The 24,556-nt window shown below is 34.5% G+C and overlaps 1 protein-coding gene across 8 annotated transcripts in view; it reads right to left on the minus strand.

Moving 5' to 3' along the window:
* The window catches only part of VTI1A (vesicle transport through interaction with t-SNAREs 1A), a 324,481-nt gene that overhangs the window by 269,334 nt on the left and 30,591 nt on the right, over nucleotides 1–24,556 (minus strand). The window lies entirely within an intron of this gene.

A 24,556-nucleotide genomic window follows, 5' to 3' on the forward strand; every position in this document is an offset into this window, starting at 1 on the left:
AAGTTAAAAGGAGTCTGATTTGGGCATCTGATGAATCTGGATTCAACTCCCAGATTTCTCTTTTTCTAGTTGTGATTAATAAGCAAGTTTTTGAAGTCCTGTCTACTTTACATCTAGCCAAGGTAAAGCTTATAAAAGCTAATATGGTGCTGAGCACATACTAGCAATTAAAAAAAATAACTGCTGTGATTATAATAACTACTATTATTGAGAATGCCAACAAGGCTCTTCCTCTAACATGTAAAACTCTGGGTTTGTCCCTTAGCTCTTTATTTTAAGATGGCCTCACATGGCTATATTTAACACAGCCACTTCTGTTCTGTTCCCAGGTATCACTCAAATTCCTGACTATAAAGACCTGATTGCCATTCCATTGGAGCAAAGAGAGCTCCCCAGAGACTCCACGCACATCTTTGTGGTTATCACAACTATAATCATCTTCATTATCACCATCACCATGGTCTCCAGCATTTTGCTGGGTAAAAGGTTTCCAACATTGCAACAAGGAACTTTGGGTTATATTTTTATAACTTTTCAGCACTTGCTTATGAGTACCTTGAAGGATATTTTAATAATGAGAAAATTTTATGCATGAGATTAAGAAAAAGTCCAAAACAATGAGATCTTTTGGACCATGGAGCAGTTTCCCAAGGGAAAAAAGAAGAAATCCCCACATTTTACTCATTGATTAAGGCAGCTTAGGCAGAATATCTAACAATGTGCCACAGGAAGCAATCACACTTTGGTTCCTATAAGAAGGAATAAGTAATCCCATGAATCTTTTCCATGCACAATTTCTGCAGATTGGTGACATCAGACTTAAGTGCATGAGTAAAATAAGAAATGGTAACTGAAGACTCTATGGATAGCAATATAAATGCACTATTTCACATGGACAACAACAGGCAATAAAAATTTTCAAAATCAAGCAATTAAGTGATAAAATATGATTTCTATTATACACCGCATTAGAGCTAAATATTAATATAATAGTTGCCCTCTTAAAATCTCTCTCAAAGCCACCATTCTGTTAGTGGAAGAGAACTTGAGAAATTAAAGAAAACATTTGATCAATATCAAAATTTCAATTTTAGTTTTCACTAATGACAAAATTAGCACCTTATCAAATGGGAATCCTCTACCTTCTGAGGAAAAACAATAGGCAACACAAAAATTTGTTTGATTTCTCTCAACAACAAGGGAAAGTTGAGGCAATTTAAATTAAAAGCATGCTCCAAACCTCCATAGAGCTCTTTGTTTTGTTTGTTTCTAACAAAGTCAATTGCTTGTAGGATACCAACACCAGAAATAGAATAATGAAGAAGTAAAATTACTTGTGTTACAAGAAACAAAAGAAGTAGGCTTAATTCTAAACTATCATATTTTTTAAAAATAGCATATCTAGTTATATTAGGTTAGAGTTTATACTTTCTTGAAAATGTCAAGATCTCCCCATTCCTGAGCGAACTGTGGATAGTTGATTCCAGGGCTAGAGCCAATGCTAACAAAGACAAGATCATGCTGTTGGTAACAAGCAGGAGTTGGGGAGAAAAAGAGAGACGTGTATAAATCTCACCTAACTTTAAGAAAAATACTAAAAATGTGTGGCCTGATGACAGGAGGTCAGCAGTCATGTTTCTAGGAAATTCCACACATGTACAAATCATAATATACAGGCATTCTTCCAATGTACCACATTTATCACAATGGTTAACCATTCAGTGCCATTTGATTTAATGTGAATCTTTTTTCTTTGGTAGAGATTGTTGAGTGGGAAGTCAGAGATATAACTGCAAATGCTAATGTCTGATTTATTTGGGACAAATGAAAAAATTATACTAGATTAAAAAAAGTCAGAATTCTAGGAAACATGAACAAATACATATTTTGCTACTTACCTTCAAGGTTGGCTAATCACATTGTGTTTATTTGTAAAATACCATTGAGGATAGAAGATTGTAGAAATGGGAGGAAATAAGATTTTAGAAACTCAAGTAAACACCTACTTTAATGGTTCTCAGTACAAACTGTGTTCAACACTACTCTAAACTCGTGCACTATCCCTTTTAAGAAAGAGCAACATTCTTATTAAGGCATTTTTTTAGAAAGTAAGATGGTTATAATCCCCAGCCAACAAAAACAATGTTACTATTCAATTTAAAAGTAAACTTCTGATGTAAAAGTTTTATATTTCTTGGAGGGGGCGGGGAGGACAGCTAGCTAAAAAAGGTTTTTATTTCCAATTAGTAATTAAATCACAGATTCTTTACAAATATGACTATTAAATATAAATGTAATACTCTAAAAAAATGAAGTATTCCAAAATATTGATCAGGAGAGGAAAGAATTTTTGAAGTATTATCTCATTTATTACTTCTTTCTTTTTTTCTTTTCATTTTTGTTTTTTATTAAATGCCTCTTAAGAATCCTAAGCTAGAATCTGCCTTAAGAGAGACTGGGAAGATTTAAAGTTATTAAAATAGTTTATCATGGAAGACCAGAAATGTGTGAATTAGTTATAAAAGTGAGTATGTTTGGTGTCATAAAATAAAGATTGCTAGTAGTTTTTGGAAAAATATACTATTAATTAATAAAGCCCAAAGTTTTAGTGACCATTTCATATTCAGACCAAAGAAGATAACAAATCTAAATAAGATTACTGGTGCAGAGTTCTGCTCCATTCACTGATTAGTCCATTCATTTCTGCATTTATTTAACAAAATTTTTTTGAGCAGTACTATATTGTAATAATATAATATTAATTATGTTATTAATAAAGCAGATTCCTGGACTGTGAACTCTTCAATGATAACAGGAGAAACAGGCATGAAGACAAATAATTGCAATAAGTCTAATTTACACTACAAAATGGAGGTTTATATTAGTACAGTAAGTGAAGGAACTAGCCTGGTTTGATCAGGTCAAGAATGATTTTACAAAGGAGAACATGTGTGACCTGGGGTTTAACTGATGAGTAGTTTACCAAGTGGAAAAGGAGGAGAGAAAATGCATTTCAGGACAAGAAGGTAGCATATATAAAATAATTAAGGCCTAAAATGTGATGCATAACATTATCAACTAGGTTACTTTGACATGTCTGGACAAAGGACGAAAGGAGAAAAACTGTAAGAAGGAGCAGTCGGTAGAAAGGAAGGGCTCATCATAAAAGCAAGATGAAGAATTCAAAGCTAAACAGCTGAAAGTTTTTCCTGTAAGTTCAGAACAAGGTAAGGATACCCACTTGCCACTTCTATTCACCATAGCCCTGAAGGTTCTAGCCAGAGCAGTAGGCAAGAAAAAGAAATAAAAGGTACCCAAACTGGAAAGAAAGAAGTAAAATCATCCCTGTTTGCAGATAGGATGTTATAGATAGAAAACCCTAAAGATTCTATAAGACGACCATTGGAACAAATAAATGAATTCACTGAAGTTGCAGGATGCAAAAATCAACATACAGAAATCAACTGCATTTCTACCCAATAACAACAAACTACCTGAAAAGGAAATTAAGAAAACAATTCCACTTACAATAGCACTAAAAATAAAATGGTTGTATACTGAAGACTACAAAACATTGATGAAAAAAATTAAAGAAGATAAATGGAGAAACATCCCATGTTTCTGAATGGAAAGAAACAATATTGTTAATATGTCCATACTACCCAAAGCAATCTGCAGATTTAATACAATTCCTATTAAAATCTTAATGGCATTTTTTACAGAAATAGAATAAAACAATTCTACAATTCATATGGAATCACACATACAAAAAATACACAAATTCACCACCAGTGAGAAGAAATTAAAGCTGATTGAAACCGAAAAGAAAAAGAAAAGAAAAAAAAAATAAAAAATAAATACACAAATAGCCAAATCAATCTTAAGAACAAAACTGGAGACATCACACTTCCTGATTTCTAAATATATATAAAGCTACATAAATAATAAAAACAGTATGGTACTGGCATAAACACAGACATATTGCCCAATGGAACAGAAGAGAAAGCCCAGAATAAATCCAAACTTATACAAGTCAACTGATCTTTGAGAAGAATATCAAAAGTACACAATGGGGAAAGGATAGTCTCTTCAGTGAATGATGTTGGGAAAACTGGTTTTCCACATGCAAAAGAATGAAACTGGACTCTTATCATACACCATATACAGACATCAACTCAAAGTGAAATAAAGACTTAAATGTAAAACCTGAAATCATAAAACTCCTAGAAGAAAATACAGAGGAAAAATTTCATGACACTGGTCTTGGCAATGATTTCACAGATAGGGCAAAGGAAACAACAGAGCAAAAAGGCAGCCTATAAAATGGAATAGAATAATTTCAAACCATATATCTGAAGAGGGGTTAATCTCCAAAATATATAAGGAACTTCAACAACTCAATAGCAAAAAACTAAAATAACCTGATTAACAAATGTGTGTAAAGACTTGACTAAAAATTGTTCCAGAGAGGACATACAAATGGTTAATACCCATATGAAAAATGTTCAGTGTCATTAATCATCAGGGAAACGCAAATCAAAACCACAATGAGCTATTATTTCACATCTGTTAGAATGGATATTATCAAAAGAACAAAAGACAACAAGCGTTGGAGAGAATATGAAGAAATTGAACCCTTGCATACTGTTGGTAGGAATGCAAAATGGTGTAGCCATTATGGAAAACAGTAGGAAGACTGCTCAGAAAACTAAAAATAGAACTACCATATGATCCAGCAATCCCATTTCTGGGTATTTATCCACAAGAATTGAAATTAGGATCTTGAAGCAATATTAGCACTCTCATGTTTATTGAAGCACTATTCACACTAATCAAGATGTAGAAACAACCTAATCTCCATCAATATATAAAAGGATAAAGAAAATGTGGTATATACACATAATGGAATACTATTCAGCCTTAAAAAAGTAGGAAATTCTGCAAAATGTGATAACATGTGTTAATCTTGAGGATGTTATGTATGCTAAGTGAAATAGAGCAGTCACAGAAAAACAAATACTTCATGAGTCCATTTACATGAGGTATCTTAAATTGTCAAATTCATAGAAGCAAACAGTAGAATGGTGGTTGCCAGGGACTGGTGAGTTACTAATCAACTGGTACACCTCACTTAAATGAAATGAATAAGCTCAGAGATCTGCTGTACGACATTGCACCTATAATCAACAGTACTGTATTGTACACTAAAAATGTGTTAAGAGGATTAATCTCATGTTAACTATTTATACTAGAATAAAGTAAAACACATTAAAAAAAAGTTATGAGGGGGACATAAAGGTGTCTATTCAGGCTGCCTGGATAGACCATCTACCACTTGAAACAACATATCATTTCTAAAAACCACTGTTCATCTGAATATACGATGACTGTTAAGACATCACATGAGAAAAAAAAAATGCTGGTCAAAACTCTAACTGTAAACAGAGGTCCACTCAATATTTGACCTGAGTCCCTATGAATAAACTACAATACACCCAATCATTGGGATGACTATATCCTATAAGCTTTATTTGTTCTCTTCTCTCTAGTTTAAATATATTTGTAAATTATAGTCATTAAGAAATGTTATTTAGAAATGTTAAAAATAAAAAATAAATAAAATTATGGATTAAGGACTGGCAGAGTTGGGGGAATTAAGGCTAACTCAATAGGAGCAAACTCAGATGCCCACAGGACAGGCCCACAAGACTGAGTAAAACAGTAGGTGACTGTGGGGACAAAATACGTGCCACCAAGTGCAAAGCCACTACTCTGCTATAGTTGTTTCCTAATATTCTAGATCTCCTGGAATTTCAGAAGAAATATGAAATTTGGATATTTATGTGATATCACTCAATGTTTTAATGCTGGCAACCAATTTTAATACATCAAAAACACTGAACAGGCAAAAGATACCACATCTTTCAGCCTATTTGACTGGCAGACTGAAAACTTTGTGACCTCCTATAGGCACTGGGAAAAAATATATATACACAAATACACACACACACACACACACACACACACACACACATTTGATCTAATCAGGTTAACATTTTTTAGCATGTTTCCTCTAGACTCAAAGTGGAAATAAGAGGACTAGACTAAAGGCAGAAATATCAGCCTTGTTCTTAAAGATCAAAAGACACCATGATCTTCAATTAACAGAGCAAGCTGAGGAGGGAGGAAAGAGATTCTGGAGGTAGAATCCATGGGACTTGGTGACAAATAGATGTTGGATCACGGCAAAGAAAAGGTATAAAATGTCTCCCAGATTTCTCATGTGGGTGCCTGAGTAGATAGTATATTAGTCAGCATAACCAACATATGCATTAGCCAGCATAATGAAGGCAGGTAGAAGAACATTTTGGAAAAAAGATAGTAAGTTTAATGAGTTCAGGTTGGAATATTGTATTTGAATATCTGTAGAACTGGGACATGTGCAATGGACAAATGACAAAAATGGTATGGTATATGATATGAAAGTCTGGATTAGAGACATGATTTTGAAGTCATCAATCAATCGGCATTTATGGAAGCCACAGGCTTACATAAAATGTAATGAGAGAGAATATAGAGTAACAAATTAAAACAGTAATTACCTGAAAACACAAAAATTAAGGGGAAAGCAAAAAAAGAGAACCCGATGAATGAGAAAGATGAAAGAGGCAGGGAGAGACCAAGTTAATATGATGTCAAGGAAGCTGGTTTCAAGAAGATGGCAGTGAATCAAGTGGTATATAGAAGACTACCAAGATAAAAACTGGGAAAGGACCTCAGAAATGGGGTGTGACTTTAGCAAAAAAGTTTCAGAGCTTTGATTATCTGTCATAAATGGAAACAATACAATATTAAACACCTGAATTTTTCCTTAAACATATTTTAAAATTGCAATATCTCTTTCTCTAAATGTTGGAATATTTGTACAGTACAAACATTAGAAAAGATAAGGCAACTTTCCCCAAAGCCTGGTTATTTCTTCAGTTACTTTAAGCCTTTGCTGACATCTAGCAGATGAATGATTGATTGTACCACAACCTCCACCCCATTCTCTTTGGACAAAACGGTACTGGATAGCATTTCAGTCCCTGTGGTGAAAATAGAATAATTCAGGTAGAGACACTTAGTAAGGAAGACACTTATTAAAGTGACGGCTACCTGAATAGAACATCTACCACTTGAAGAAAAAGCATTTTTAAGAAAACTGTTCATCTGAATATATGATAACCCTTGGAAGACACAAGAGAAAAAAAAATGGTGGTGAAAACTCCAACTGCAAACAGACATCTACTCAATCTTTATTTGAATGGAGCCCCATATGAATAAACTAAAAAATAGCCAATGGAGATGAATATATGCTACCAGCTTTATTTATTGTTTTCTGTCTAGTTTAAATATATTTGTAAATGACAGTCATTTCCTCCCCTAAGAAGTCACAGCATATTTTGCAGTGTTTTTCTAAAAAGAAGATTTTGCAAAAGTATTGTGTTAATTTCTTGTCGGTGGTAGGGAAGTTAATTTGCCATTGGAATCTGCAGAAAAATCAAGTGAAAAGGAAAGAATCCATTTTCAAGCAAAGTAAATCACCTTTAATGGTCTTACAGGATAAACAACAATATCATTAACATTTTACAAGCCATACAATAATAGCACTTCAGAATTATAAGGTTCTTTAAGAATACCTTAACCTAACCTCATCCCCTTACCAATGAGGAAGATGCAAATTGTAGTCTAATAAAATAGAGCAATTCTTTAGTCAGTATAAACCTGGTTGGGCTGTTGACAAAGACCCGTGTCACCTAAGAACACATGTTCACTCTGAATTCTTGGAAGAAAGCAGTTATATGTAGAATGTAATCCCGTGGAGAAGGGACATACCAAAGAATATAAAATATTCTGAATCAAAGTGCAGATTATTTAGAGATAATCTATTATATTATTTCATGCCACTTAATATATATATATTTATATGTTTATATTAACAGTGAGAAATTGACTGAAAATTATGGTATGATTTAAGAGCTATAAATTTTAGGAAGGGTAATCAAGTATCTATTATCTTTTCCCATATGTAAAACTGGCATTAGTTTATGTAAGGCTCTGCATTAGAGATAAATATTAACCTACTTAAATAGTCCTTTACAGGGCATTACAATTAGCACACATAATGTAGGGGGGGCACAGGGACGGTAATATAACATAGAGAAAACAAGTAGTGATTCTATAGCATCTTACTACGCTGATGGACAGTGACTGTAATGGGGTATGTGGTGGGGACTTGATAATGGAGGAATCTAGTAACCACAATGTTGTTCATGTAAGTGTATATTGACACCAAAAAAAATAAAATAAAATTAACAACTCTTCATCTGCCCTCCATGTCCCCACCCCTCCCTCTGGTAACCACAAAGGTTACCATTCTACTTTCTGTTTCTAGGAGTTTGACTGCTCTAGAAACCGCATCTGTGGTATTTGCCTTTTTGTGACTGGCTTTTTTCACCTAACATGGTGTCCCCGGGGTTCATCCAGGTTTTGCCATATGACAGAATTTCCTTTCTTTTTGGGGTTGGGTAGTGGTCCATTGTGTGTATGTGCTACATCTTATTTGTCCATTCATCCGTTGATGGCGCATGGGTTGCTTCCATCTTTTGGCTTTTGTGAATGGTGCTGCTATGAACATGAGTTTTTGAATATCTCTTCAAACCCCTGCTTTGAATTCCTTTAGATATACATTCAGAAATGGAATCATATGCTAATTCTAATCTTTCGGGAAGCTACTGTACTGTTTTCCACAGTAATAGCACCGTGTTACATTCCCACCAACATGCACAAGGGTTCTAATTTCTCCACAATCTTCGCCAACACTTGTTGTTTTCTAGGGTTTTTTAATAGTAACCATTGGAATGGGTGTGGGATGGTATCTCATTGTGGTTTTTGCTTTGTAGTGCCCTGGTGATTGGTGATGTTGAGTACACTTTTGAATCCTTATTGTCCATTTGTATATGTTCTTTGAAAAAGTGTCTGTTCAGGTCCTTTGCCCATTTTTTAATTGGGTTATTTTCGTTGTTGAGCTTCAAGTAAGTTTTTAAAGTTCCATTTTATTGGGGTATAGTTTATACAAAATAAAATTCACTCTTTTTAAAAAAAATAGTCCTCTACATGTTTTCTAGAGCTGGAAAATATGATTCTGGTAAACTACCGTGAATCAATAATTAAGTGGTGTCACTCAATACACTGAGTAATCAAGTGTGGCATGTGGGTTTACAACTGAGAAAAGTGCAATGCCAGAGAAATTGTGTCTCTTGGGGATTCTGGCCTAATTTAGATTATACTTTACTCTAGAACTGAGCAAAAGTTTTTAAAAAATGAACCTAATATATATTAAAAAATAATAGCTAACATTTTTTGAGCTTGCTATATATCAGGTATTATTCTAAGAGCTGTGTGTGTGTGTGTGTGTGTCTATTAATTTACTCATCACAATAATCCTATGAGGCAGTTGCTATTATTATTCTCATTTTACAGATATGGAAACTGAGGCAGAGATTAAAAAAGTAACTTGCCTGAGTTCAAACTAAAACTAGTAAGTGTCAGAGTAAGAACCAAATTAGGCAAAGCTTCTAAAGTAAATACTTTATATAAACAATCCAATCTCATTTATGTAATGTTTCCTTTTTCTCACTATCCTCTTCCTCCATTGCTGAAGAAAAACTAGCCAACATTTTTTTAAGGCAATTTACTTTAAACATTGGTCCAACGGTCAGCTGTATTGATTGAAAATAAAAGAGGTATAAATAACTACTGAAAAAAGCTTGTAAATGGTCAGGCACATATAAATGTTCTGCCCAGACATTCAGAACAAACTTAGATTCTTAACTGAACCAGTTCTTTGCCAGTAGCACATCCAGTAGCACAGACAGGATCACACTGACCAAAAAATTGCATGCCCATTTTATCAGAACACAATTGCATTATCACAACAATTTAAATGACTTAAAATGAGCAGCTAGTAAATATCTGCTTAAGTGAAATGTATTTAACACTGAGATTGTTTAACAGAAACAATAATTTTGCTTTAATGATCTTTGTACATAAATATTTCAATACTTTGGTTGAGAGTGACCCAGTAAGGCTTTAAAGGGATTTGCTGAATCTTAGTTCATGCCACTCAACCTACAGGTTTTTGTCTAAACAACCATGCTGACAATCTAGTGGCTATCTTTCTATATTATGTTTATGTCTCTCCCTAAGTATTCTGATCTATTTATAAGGCTTTAAATACCATCTATAAGCTGATGTCAAATAGATCTAACTTGATTTCCCCTCTGAACTCTAACTTGACATATCCAAATGACCCTTTAATTTCCTCACTGGGATGTCTCATAGCTATCTCAAATTTAAAACACCTGAGAGTGACCACTATTCCCTAAAACAAACAAAAAATGACTAGTGTCTTCCCAAGCTCAATCAGTAGTGTCACCCATTGAAAAACCTAGTTATTGATGCTAGAAACTTGGACACTTATCTTTGATTCCTTCTTGAGAAATATTCATAGATTAAACACATTAAGGAATCCCTCTCTGAAAGACACAGAGAAAGCAAATGGAAGTATTAGCAGTTACTGAATTTAAGTAGACATACATAGATGATTATTATACTTGTCTTTCAACTTTTCTATATGCTTGAAAACTTTCAAAACAGAGTGAGAAGAAACTTTTTTTTTTAATTAAAAAAAGGGATTTGCTGAATAATCCCCCTCAGTGAAATGGATTATTGGCAGGTAGCCTTTAGTACTGAGTTAATGCTTTTAAAGCGAGAGCAGTTTGCAGAACATTCAGTCCTCTTCACTGCATCTAAAAAGATACATTTCCATCAGCATGTGCATTTCATGTATCTTTAAAAATTACTGGGACCTCAAGAGCATTGATTCAGTATTAGATTTTTAAAAAAAGCACAATTCTTAGCTTCCCAAGCCTCCTTTCAAATTTTATTTTAGCCCAGCAAATTAATCTGGAAAACAATACAAAAAAAGGCTATGGATTTAAATTTAAAAGAAGCTGGTAGAGGGACATTTAGAGCTTTAAATATTTACCTTAAAAAGGAAGATATAAAATTAATAATCTAACCTGCCATTTCAAAAAGATGGAAAGAGCATATGATACCTAAAGTAGAAGAAAGGAAATAAGAAATCAATGAAACAGAAAACAGAAAAAATAATAAAGAAAATCAAAGAAGCCAAAGGTTGTTTTTTATAAAAAAGATCCAGAAAATGGATAAACTTTTAGCTAGACTAAGAAAAAAGAAGACAAAAAATTACCAAAATCAGAAATGAAAGATGAGACATTGTCACAGACCCTACAGAAATCAAGAGGATTATAAGAGAATACTATGAAAAACCTATGCCAACAAATTAGAGACTTTAGATGAAGCAAATTGCTACAAAGACATAAATAATTAAAACTGACTTAAAGAGAAACAGAAACAGGACAGAATTATGACAAGTAAAAAGATTAAATTGGTAACACAATCTTTCCACAAAGAAAATTCCTACATGGCTTCACTGATGAAAACTATCAAACATTTAAAGAAGTAAACAACCTACACAAAAACATCTAGGAAACAGAGGACAAAACAGTTTTTAACTCATTCCATGAGACCTATACTCCATGAGACCAAAGCCAGACAAGGACATGACAAGAAAACTATAGAGCAATATCTCTGATAAACACAGATGTAAAAATTTTTAACACAGTATTAGTAAACCAAATCTAGCAACAGATAAAAAATATATGTAGTATGACAAAGTGGAATTTTTCCTAGGAATACAAGACTGGTTTAACATTGAAACATCAATTAATGTAATATTATCTATATTAATAGTTATATTAATTAATCGTATTAATACACTAAAGGACAAAGAACATAATCATCTAAATAGACATAAAAATAGATTTGATAAAATCCAATACACATGTATTGGGCTGCAAACAAACTAAAAATAAAAGGGAAATTCCTCTACCTGATATGTTACATCTGCAGTTAATATAAGTTAATAGAAGTCTAATAGTAAAAATCTTAATGTTTTCCCCCTAAAATTAGAATAAGGCAAGGAAATCCACTTTCACTACTTAGATTTAACACTGTACTAGAGGTTCTAGCCAGTGAAAAAGCCAAAAAAACAAACTAAACTAAAGGTACACATGTTGGAAAGATGTGAAACTGTCTTTATTCACAGATGACACAGGTCTTTTACGTAGAAAATCCAAAAGAATCTACAAAGAAAACTACTTGAATTATTAATCAAGGTTGCAGGATGCAAGATCAACATACAAAAATCAGTTGCATTTCTGTGTACTGATGACAAACCTAAAGAACAAGCCTAAAATAAAATTTAGAAAACATATATTCATAACAGCATCAAAAAAAATATTTAAAAATAAATTTTACAGAGGTACAAGACCTGTATACTGAAAACTACAAAACATTTCTGACTGAAATTAAAGAACATAAAAATAAATGGACTGAAAGACAATGTTGTTAAGATGGCAATTTCCCTTCATGTTGATCTATATTGATTCCATTCAATAAAACCCTATCAAAATCTCAGCAGATTTTATCATAGAAATCGATAAGCTGATTATTAAAGTCATATGGAAATGCAAGAACCTAGAACTGTTTTTTTGAAAAAGAACAAAGTTTCAAGATTTACATTGTGTTACTTGAAAGCTTGATAAAGCTATTGTAATCAAAACACTGTGGTACTGGTGTAAGGACAGATATAAAGATCACTGGAACAGAAATGAGAGTTCAAAAATAAACATTTATGTTATGGTCATCTGACTTTCTACAAAACTGCCAAGGGAACTCAGTGGGGTAAAAGATAAGTCTTTTCAACAAATGGTGCTGAACACGGTGATAACCATATAGAAAAATATTAAGGTAAAATAAGTGAGATACTTTGCCTCATACCATACCAAAAAACATTAATTCTGAATAATCACAGACCTAAATATAGCAGTTAACATTATAAGACTTCAAAAGAAAACCTTTGTACCCTTGGCAAATATCTGTGAGATATAATTTTAAAAGGCATGATCCATTAAAAATTTTATAAATCGAACTTTATCAAAACTTAAAATTTGTGCTTCAAAAGATATCATTAGGAAAATGAAAAGACAAGCCACACATTGGAAGAAAATATTTTGCAAATCATATATCTGATAAAGGACTTGCATCTAGAATACACAAAGAACTCAATCATAAGAAGACAAATGACCTAATTAAAAAATGGGCAAAATATTTGAATAATAGACATTTCACCAAAGATAGACAGATGTCTAATAAGTATGTGAAGATATGCCCAACATTATTAGTCATTAGATAAGTGGAAAATCAAACGAGAAGGAGATGTTAGTCACTAGTTGCCTACAAAGTCTGACAATACTAAGTGCTCACAGGATATGGAGAAATTGGAACCCCCATACCTTGCTGATGGGAGTAAAATGGCTCAATCTCTTCAGAAACAGCATGGAAGTTTCTCGAAAAGTATATAACTACCCAGCAATTCCACTCCTAGGTAATTTTCCAAGATAAATGAAAAACACATCCACACAGACTTACACATGAATTTTCACAGCAGTACTAGTGATAATAGTAAAAAACTGGAATCAATCCAAATGTGCATCAACTAGATAAACAAAAGTGGTACATATTTTAAGCTAGTGGATAAATAAAATGTGGTATATATCCATACACTGGAATATTACTAAAAAATAAAAACAAACTATTGATACATACTACTATATAAATAAACCTCAAAAATCTTATGGTAAGTGAAAGAAGCTAAACATACCTCAAATGATTCCACTCATGAAATTTCTAGAAAAGGCAAAGCTATATTTAGAGAAAGCCAATCAGTGGTTGCATGAGATCGGGAGTGGGAATGAGAACTGACTATAAATGGGCATGAGAGAACCTCTAGGAAGTCTTATAACATGATCGTAGTAATGATTGCACAACTGTATGAAAATCCTAAAAATCATCGAATTCTATACTTACAATGGAAAATTTTATAGTATGTAAATTATACTTTAATAAGTGTTTTTAAAAAAGATGGACTAAAAGAAATAACCTTTTATCTAAGAAAAAACTAAAATCATATAAAAAAGTACTGATTGACTATAAATTGCCTTATATACTGCATAGAATTTTTGAGACTGTAAAAGACTCTTAAAACTGTCAAAGGCTCCTCTTATACCTCGTATGATTTTTTTTTATTGTTTTGAAAACACTTCAATGTCCATACTCTCTCATGTATCACATCCCCACTTTTAATGGAAGAAATAAGATCTATCAGCCTCTTAGTTTACCATATACTGAACGCCAACATTTTGGATCTGCTCTAAAGATCCTATATACTCCTTATTACAAGAAAGTTGGGTGGAGCAGGGGAAGGTGGAGGTTACAGAGGTTTCCTTGGTGGGGAGCCTATGGAATAAGACACAGCTGCTTTTTCGATGGTTTCATGTAGTGCAGCAGTCCTCAATCCTGACTGAGCATTGGAATCACTTGGGGAGCGTTAAAACCCCTGTGCCCTGGCTGCATCCAGTACAAGGGGATCCAAGCAGAAGCTCCAAGGGTGGTGCAAAGTTGAGGACCTCTGGTCTAATGGAAGAGATGGAGGCTTAAGCACCTTCGTATTCATGCCCCTCTGTCTATGGGAATGGAGTCTGGATGCCTTGCATCTAGAGCTGCTGTCTGAAAGGGACGCCACCAGCCACATGTAGTTACTGAGCAATTGAAATATGGATAGTCAGAACTGAAATGTGCTGTTTTATAAAATACATACTGAATTTTGAAGATTTAGTAAGAAAACAAGAATGTGAAATATCTCATTATAATTTAAAAAATTTATTACATATTGAAATGACATTTTCTTTAGATCCTTTAGATCTATTGGGTTAAATAAATTAGTAAAATTAATTTCATTTCTTTTTTTTAATGTGGTTACTAGGAAATTTAAAGTCATGCATGTGGCTACAATGATATTTTTATCGGACAGGGCTGATACTCAGTCTTAAAAAGGATCATAAAATCTCAGAGCTGAAAAGGATCTTTGAAATCTGTCCATTTATTTTATAGCTAAGGAAACTGAGGCACAGAGAAAGTGGCCCTTCACAGCACAGCTAGCAAGTGACGTAGCTGAGATTAGTCAGGTTCCCTGACTCTTGCTGTCTATGGCTATTTTCATCATATTTCTCAAGAATTGTTAAAACAGAGTGTTCTATCATCTCCTTCCAAAACAGAATGTTTAATTTAATCAATCAGTACTGAAATATGTACTTTTTATAGAGTACCTTCTTTCCCCTCCAGGATGTTCTATGTAAGTCTCATGCCTGCAACTTCTTCTGACTTGGTGCCCTACATCCTGTGTACTACTCTTGGTGTCACAAAATAAACCAAGAAAAATATAACAAGATCAAATTTCACATTCTACTTTATACTAGGAAAGGTTGTATGTCAAAGGGTGCTTGCAGAAATACCACAAAAATAAACTTAAGGGAAAGAAATTGGTAGGGGAGGGCAGGCAGGGGGGTTGAAACACAATGAAAATAATACTTTGTGTTCCTATTTTAAGTGCCTTTCTCAATGCTATATGCATAAGCAGCTAGAGGCAAGCTGGAAAGCCGCCAGGTCCTGGCTGCCAGCAAAAATTTTGTCACCTCCTTTGAACATCTGAAGTATGTTTACCCAATAGATTTCATTAAATTACACTTCCATTAGGAAGCATACAATGTTGATACTCATCTCAAAGATCAAAGGGATCGCTAAGAGGCATGTCATCCTGCTCCCCAGCTGATTGCTATTTCTGGGCCAATCAAGGAAAAGAGCCAGAACAATACTTAGTTAAAAAAAAAAATGTAGCATCTCCCCAAGGACTATAGACTAAGAATCTGCAGCCCCATTATCAAAATGAGTATATCATTAATGACAATACTTACACAGTGAGTTATTTTAATACAACTCCCATACAACAAACAAGTTAGGTTTGGGTCATTAGCTGAATTTGTAAAGCAGTATTTCTGAGGGCTAAAAAACTATAAAGTTTAGAAGATGGAGAAAGTCCCATCTACACAGCAGGAAAAAAAGTCTAGTTTTTCTTAATTTCATTGTGATTTTAAATAAACCAACAGGTGAGCCAGATTGGAGATGGTTAATTTAATTATTGACAGGTTGGAAGATTTTTTTCTCACTTCACTAATTTTTTTGATGCATGGTTTAAAGAAACATCATAGATTTTTTTTAAAAGGTAAAACAAAGGAATCCAATGACTTACAATGAAAACATTTAACTTCCAGGAATAAGGGAATTCATTTCAAAGAAGGTAAGATTTGGCCACTGAAAATTAGGAAATAAAAACAAGTCATTTCAACTGGCAAAAGAAATATTTAGAAAGACAGGTGTGTTTATTGGAGAGGGTTTAAACATATACATGGCACTGAAAAACTACGAGCCCCAAATTCTTCATTTGACATTGGAAACGGTAGTAGCAACAGCAAAATGCTCTCAGCCTGATTTCACATAATGGGGACTCTTTTCTAGTAATTTTTATTGTGAAGAATTTGTCTAAAATGGAATGAAAAAGGCAAGGTTTTTAGGAAAGTGCTCTTTCTGCCTAACTCTTTCTACAAGCTCTGGTGGTAAAAGTAAATCACCCATCTACAGCCACAACCGAGATTTCAGCTGTTCCTTTTCAGTGTAGTCAACTTCTTGGTTCTCCATATTTGACATATCATTTGAGCTCTAATTATCTATCTTTTGCAATTAATTATCTGACAATTACATTTCCTGCACTTATAAGCATCCAGCTGGGAACTGAGTTTTAATCTGGAAGAAAAAAAGAGGATTCAGGTTTCTAACAAATTACTTCTAATTAACTAGAACCTTTTTTAGTCATCCCAATGTAAAGATGCCTACAGCTAATGAAAGAATTTACTGTTTGCATTCTTAATGATACTTTAAAATTTCACTTAAATTTTCCCAAAAGGCAGTTCTGAAAATGTATTACACTAACATTAGTTAAACAAACATTCTGTGTGGCTGTACACAGAGAATGTGGGAAAAAAGGAAATAATTTCTAAGAGAAAGGAACTTGTAGTATGATTAGAAAGGGCACCAAACAAAATTAAATGAAGCGGAGATTCAAGGTGTCCTTCCTCAGAGTCAATATACAGACTATTTTCCAATAAGTCCAGGAAATTGATAGAGCTGAATCATGCAAATTTTAGAGTTGGAAGAAGACATTAGGGATCATCGACTCTAGTGGCTCTGAAAGTGAAAGTGTGGTCCCATGATACCAGCCTCAGAACCAACTTGGAACTCTTTAGAAACTCAAGTTCAAGGAACTTACTGGTTGAGGGACTAGAATACTTCAACATGTCACCGTGCCCAGCCCCAACCTCCACAGAGACAGAAGCTCCTTGGTTCATGATCTCACCCTTTCCGGCTATCTTCTGATATTCTTTATAATAAACTGGTCATCTAAAAGGGAGTTCTAAGATGGTGGCACAGGAAAAGCCTAAACTCACTTCCTCCCATGTACACACCAAATCTATACCTACATACAAAGCATTCCTCCTGAGGAAGAACTGAGGGCTGGGTGAACAGCTTCTATACCATGAGGAATAGAAAGACCACATAAAAAAATGGCAGAAGAGAAGGAGATCTGTTAACAGCAGGAGCCCCACTTCCAGTGTGGTGACCTGCAGTAGGCAGGGATATCACTGAGAGATCCACATGCAGATTTGGCTACCCTGGGGCACAGAATGAAAAGAAACAGTTTAAAGGGCAACTCAATTATAAGTAAAGGAAGCCAATTTACTAACTCTAGAGTGTACCAAATGCTGGGGAATTGCTAGAACTCTCTGAGATTACAGGTGCTGATGAGAGCCATTGTTTATACCCTGCACACTGATACCATGGACAGGAGCAGGGTCAAGACACCCATATAGCTATATATATATATGTCCACCACGGCAGCCCCCCTACCTGAGTCTAAATGCACCAGCTAGAGAACAGCAGTCCCACCAAGGTGGTACCAATGCACCACACACCTGGACTCCCCTAGCCTCAGACACCCTCAGTCCCCAGCCCCACTGCCAGAATGCTCCTGGCCTGGTGCACATCAGGAACTGCTGGCCCATGTTCACCCAGCCTCCAGCCAGTCAGCCAAAGTTACCAGGCACACACAGTTTACCTAGGGGACATTCCTACACAATGCCACTCCTTCCAGACTGGGAAAGGTAGCTGTTTTGTCTAATCACAGGAACAAACCTATAAAATCAAACAAAATGAAGAGACAGAAGTATATTCCAAATTAAAAAAAAGATAAAACTTCAGAAAAAGACCTAAATGAAACAGAGTTAAACAGTATACCTGACAAAGAGTTCAAAGTAATGGTTACAAAGATACCAGACTTGAAAGAAGAGTGGATGAATTCACAGATAATGTCAAAAAAGAGATAGGAAAATAAATAAATAAATAAATAGATATTCTTTTATATATATATATATATATATATATATATATATATTTCCGCACAGCAGTTCCTGATGTGCACCAGGCCAGGAGCATTCTGGCAGTGGGGCTGGGGACTGAGGGTGTCTGAGGCTAGGGGAGTCCAGGTGTGTGGTGCATTGGTACCACCTTGGTGGGACTGCTGTTCTCTAGCTGGTGCATTTAGACTCAGGTAGGGGGGCTGCCATGGTGGACATATATATATATAGCTATATGGGTGTCTTGACCCTGCTCCTGTCCATGGTATCTTTTATATATATATATATAAAAGAATCAGAGTTGAGGAATATAATAAATGAAATGAAAAATACTTTAGGTTAGAGAAGATTAATCTAGTTAGATTAACAGCAGATTAGAGGGTACAAAATAATGGATCAGTGATCTGAAAGATAGTGTAATGGAAAGCATTAAAGCTGAACAACAAATAGAAAAAAGACTTCAAAAAATGAGGATAGGTTAAAGGGCCTCTGAGACCTTTATAAAAAATACTAATATTTGCATTATAAGAGTCCCAGGAGAAGAGAGAGAAAAAGAGGTGGAAAACGTATTGAAGATATAACAGCTGATAACTTCCCTGCCCTGGGGAAGGAAATGTATCCCAGGTCCAAGAAGCACAGAGAGCTCCAACAGGATGAACCCAAAGAGGTCTATGCCAAGACACATAATAAATAAAATGTAAAAGGTCAAAGATAAAGAACCTTAAAAGCATCAAAAGAAAAACAATGAATTATGTAAAAAAGAAACCCCATAAAGCTATCAGCCAATTTTTCAGCAGAAACTTTACAAGCCAGAAGGGAATGGCATGATACATTTAAAATGCTGAAAGGGAAAAAATTTACAAACAAGAATACTCTACCCAGCAAAGCTGTCATTCAGAATTGAAAGAGATATAGTTTTCCAGGTAAACATAAGTTAAAGGAGTTCACCACTACTAACCTGGTGTCTTGACAATGGGTTTCAGCTCCGGGCAAGTTTGCTATGGATTCAATGTGACCAAAGAAATCAACAGCAAAACGTTTTTGGGGTGAAAGGGTTATACCCAACTTTATTTCCAGGTGGCAGGTCAGTCACTAGAATCCCGTTCACTCAGAGCGAGTCTGCATGCAGCAAGCTGGTCTCTGCCTCTGGGCCCCTCTGTCCGCACAGCCATCCTCTGGGCCTCTGTCCTCAGTGCTGCCACTACTCCAGCCTCTGCTCTGCTCTTCTGCAGCCTTGCAGCCCTGCCACTATGTTGTGCCCAGAGCACTGGGTGGAGCTCTTTTTATAGAGTCAACAGCCATGTATTGCCCACAGGTGTGCAGTGAGCTGGTCAACCAGGGCCAGGTGAGAATCCTGGCCACAGGAACTCTCATTTTATCCATACCTGGCCTTACAAGAAATGTGAAAGGGACTTCTTTAAGAGAAAAAGCAAAGCCCATAACTAGAAGCAATAAAATTATTAAAGGCAATTACGGTAAAAGCAAACATATAGCAAAAGTAGATTAATCATATAAAAGCCAAATAAAGATTAAAAGACAAAAGTAATAAAATCAATCATATCTAAAAATTAGCATCTTTCCAATGACAAGAATGTGAAACTGGAAAAAATACAAATATGTGGAGGCTAAACGATATGGTATTAACAATCAATGGGTCAACAAAGAAATCAAAGAGGAAATAAAAATACCTGGAGACTAATGAAAATAGAAACAACCTGGTTCAAAATCTTGGCGATGCAGCAAAAAGCAGTTCTAAGAGGGAAGTTTATAGCAATACAGACCTATATATAGGAAACAAGAAAATTTTCAAATAATCAATTTAATCTTACATCTAAAGAAATTAGAAATGAGAAGAAACAAAGCCCAAAGCTAGTAATGGAGATCAGAGTGAAAATAAATTAGAGACCAAAAAAAAAAGATCAATGAAACTCAGAGCTAGTTCTTCGTAAAGGTAAACCAAATTGATAAACCTTTAGCTCATCAAGAAAAAAAGGGAGAGAACTCAAATAAATAAAGTCAGATGAAAGAGAAGTTACAACTGATACCACAGAAATATAAAAGATTATAAAAATAATATGACAACAAATTAGACAACCTAGAAGAAACAGATAAATTCCTAGAAATATTCAATCTTCCCAGACTAAACCAGGAAGAAACAGAAAATCTGAACAAACTGATTACTAGTAATGAAATTGAACTGGCAATCAAAAAACCCCTAAGAAAAAAGTCCAGGATCAGATGGCTTCAACAGGTAAATTCTGCCAAACATTTGAAGAAAAGTTAATACCTATCCTTCTCAAACTATTCCAAAAAATTGAAGAGGAAAGAATGTTTCCAAATTCATTCTATAAGGCCACCATTTCCCTGATACCAAAACCAGACAAAGACACTAAAAAGAGGAAAGAAAGAGAAGAAAGGATGGAAGGAAAGAAGGAAGGAAGGAAGGAAGGAAGGAAGGAAGGAAGGAAGGAAGGAAGGAAGGAAGGAAGGAAGGAAGGAAGGAAGGAAGGAAGGAAGGAAGGAAGGAAGGAAGGAAGGAAGGAAGGAAGGAAGGAAGGAGGGAGGGAGGGAAGGAGGGAGGGAAGGAGGGAGGGAGGGAGGAAGGAAATTACAGAACAATATTCATAATAGTGAACATAGATGCAAAAGTCCTGACTAATAATACATTGGCAAACCCAATTCAAAAATAAATTAAAGTCATCATTTACCACAACCAGGTGGGATTTATTCCATGGATGCAAGGATGGCTAAGTGCTCTCAGATCAATCAGTTATGATATACCTTATTAATAAAAAGAAGATAAAAACCATATGATCATCTCAGTAGATGCAGAAAAAGCACTTGAAAAAATCCAACAGGCGTTCATGATAAAAACTCTCAACAATGTGGCTATAGAGAGAACATACTTCAACATAATACAGGCCATATACCACAGACTCACAGCTCATATCATACTCAATGGTGAAAAGCTGAAAGCTTTTCCTCTAAGATCAAGAAGAAGACAAGGTTGTGCCCTCCCATCACTTTCATTTAATGTAATATGGAAGTCCTAGCCACAGCAATCAAACAGAAAAAATAAATAGAAGGTGTCCAAATTGGTAGGTTTGAAGTAAAATTGTCATGTCACTATTTGCAGATGACATACTACACACAGAAAACCGTAAAGACTCCACTAAACAATTTGAAGTAATAAATGAATGTAGTAAATTTGCAGGATATAAAATCAATATACATAAATCCATTGCACTTCTATATACTAATAACAATTTAGCAGAAAGAGAAATTAAGAAAACAATCCCATTTGCAATTGCATCAAAAAGAATAAAATACCTAGAAACTAATTTAACCAAGGAGATTAAAGAACTATACTCTGAAAACTTCAAGACAGTGATGAAAGAACTGAAGATGACACAAGTAAATGGAAAGATATTCCATGCTCATGAACTGGAAAAATTAATATTTTTAAATGGTCAAAGCAATCTACAGTGCAATCCCTATGAAAACACCAATAGCATTTTTCACAGAACTAGAGAAAACAATCCTAAAATTTGCATGGTACCACAAAAGACCCTGAATAGTCAAAGCAATATTGGAAAAGAATAAAGCTGGAGGTATCATGCTCCCTTATTTCAAATTATAGTACAAAGTTATGGTCATCAAAATAGTATGGTACTGGCACAAAAACAGACACATGCATCAATGGAACATAAAAGAGAGCCCCAAAACAAACCCATACTTATCTGGTCAATTAATCTATGAAGAAGGAAGTAAGAATATACAACGGGGAGAAGACAGTCTCTTCAATAAATGGTGCTGGGAAAACTGCACAACTACAATCCAAAGAATGAAACCAGAGCATTGTCTTATACTGTACACAAAAATAAACTCAAAATGGATTAAAGACCTAAATATAATACTAAAACCATAAAACTCCTAAAAGAAAATAGGCAGTAAACTTTTGAACAGTGCCATTAGTAATTTTTTTTCTGGATATGTTTTCCTCCCTGAGGGAAACAAAAGTAAAAATAAACAAGTAGGACTATATCAAACTAAAAAGGTTCTGCACAGCAAAGGAAACCATCCACAAAACAAAAAAGGCAACCTATTGAATAGGAGAATATATTTGAAAATGATAAATCTAATAGGGGTTAATATCCAAAATATATAAAGAACTCATACAACTAAACATTATAAAAACAAATCATCTGAATAAAATGATGGGCAGAGGACTTGAATAGACATTTTACAAAGAGGACATAGAGATAGCCAATAGACACATGAAAAGATAGTCAATGTCACTAATCGTCAGGGAAATGCATATCAAAACAACAATATCACCTTATAGCAATCAGAATGGCTAGTATCAAAGAGAAGAACTAACAATGTTGGTGATGATGTGGAGAAAAGGGATTCTTTATGCACTGTAGGTGGGAATGTAAACTGGTGCAGCCACTATGGAAAACAGTATAGAGCTCCCTGGGAAAATTAAAAATAGAAATACCACATAACCCACTAATTCCACTTCTGGCTGTTTACCCAAAGAAAACAAAATCATTCATTGGAAAAGATACATGCACCTCTATGTTTATTGCAGCATTATTTACAATTGCTAAGATATAGAAGCAACTTAAATATCCACTGATAGAGAAATGGAAAAAGAAGATGTGATACATTAAAAAGAATGAAATCTGGCCATTTCTGACAACAGGAGTGGACATAAAGGGTATAAATGATAAGTGAAATAAGTCACAGAAAAAAGACAAATACAAAATGATTTCACTTATGTGTGGAATCTAAAAAAGTAAAATAAAAATGAACAAACCAACAAACAGACTCACAAACAAAGAACAAACTAGTGATTGCCATATTGGAGGAGGTTGAGGGGAATGGGTGAACTAGGTGAAGCAGATAGAATCACAAACTCCTAATTATAAAACAAACAAGTCATGGGGATGAAAAGTACAGCATAGGGAACATAGTCAATAATACTGTAAAAACTTTCTAGGGTGACAGATGTTAACTACACTTTTCATAGTGAATATTTCACTTATGTAATTGCAGAATCTCTAGGTTGTACACTTGAAACCAAAATAACATTGTACATCAACTAAAAGAAAAAAATGTAAAAATAACAAAATGTAATTTTATTGGCAGATTTAGGGTTTTACCCACATCTTGGGAATTATGTGTTTTTATTTGAACCAATATCCAGGACAATACTGTTTACGTGACTTAATTTAGTCTTGAATTTTGTGCCTTGTTACTCCATTTAGTGATGTTAAGCTATTTAGAAGAAGTAGGTAAATAGTAAATATTGAAGCTTGGGGGAAAAAAATCCCCAGGCTCTTCCTGAGCCCCACCTAGGCTTACTTCACCAGAAACACTACGGTCGGCCCTGCAATCAGCCCTTCAGGTGATTCTGATCTTAAGCTGTCCAGTTTAAGAATTAAGTTCTGAACCACTTCACTGTACAGATGAGGAAACTTGAGAGCTGAGATACAGGCAAAAGTTTCATATGTAGAATAAAATTAAATAATGAATTTGGGGAAGTTACCATCATTGTTTTTATTTAAAAAATGTGTTCAAAGATACAATACTGTGGCCTATCACATAACTTCTGAGACTACTGAGCCTTGGGATCTCCAACAGCTCTTTCCTTTCACAGTATACTTAGTGCTTGAGCTCTTGGGGTCTAAAATACATAGAATATTCCTAGAATATTGGTTATAAGGTTCCCTACAACATAATAGTCCACTAATATTGACCCAACAAGAAATGCAGACCAGAGAGAGAGGACCAGGGTCCTACGTGACTTTAAAAAAAAAAATCAGACTGTTGCAAGGAAATGCATTTAGAAGAGATTGGTATATTGGAAAGAACTCTAGATATAGAATCAAAGAATCTGGGCTTCTCATTCTTGTTCAGCCACTCAATGACCTTGGGAAAATCACATTATGTCTCTGACTTAGGATGTGTCTCCACATCTCCATAAGGGTCTTAAG

Source organism: Manis javanica, chromosome 7, assembly GCF_040802235.1.
Source record: "Manis javanica isolate MJ-LG chromosome 7, MJ_LKY, whole genome shotgun sequence".
Lineage (NCBI taxonomy): Eukaryota > Metazoa > Chordata > Mammalia > Pholidota > Manidae > Manis > Manis javanica.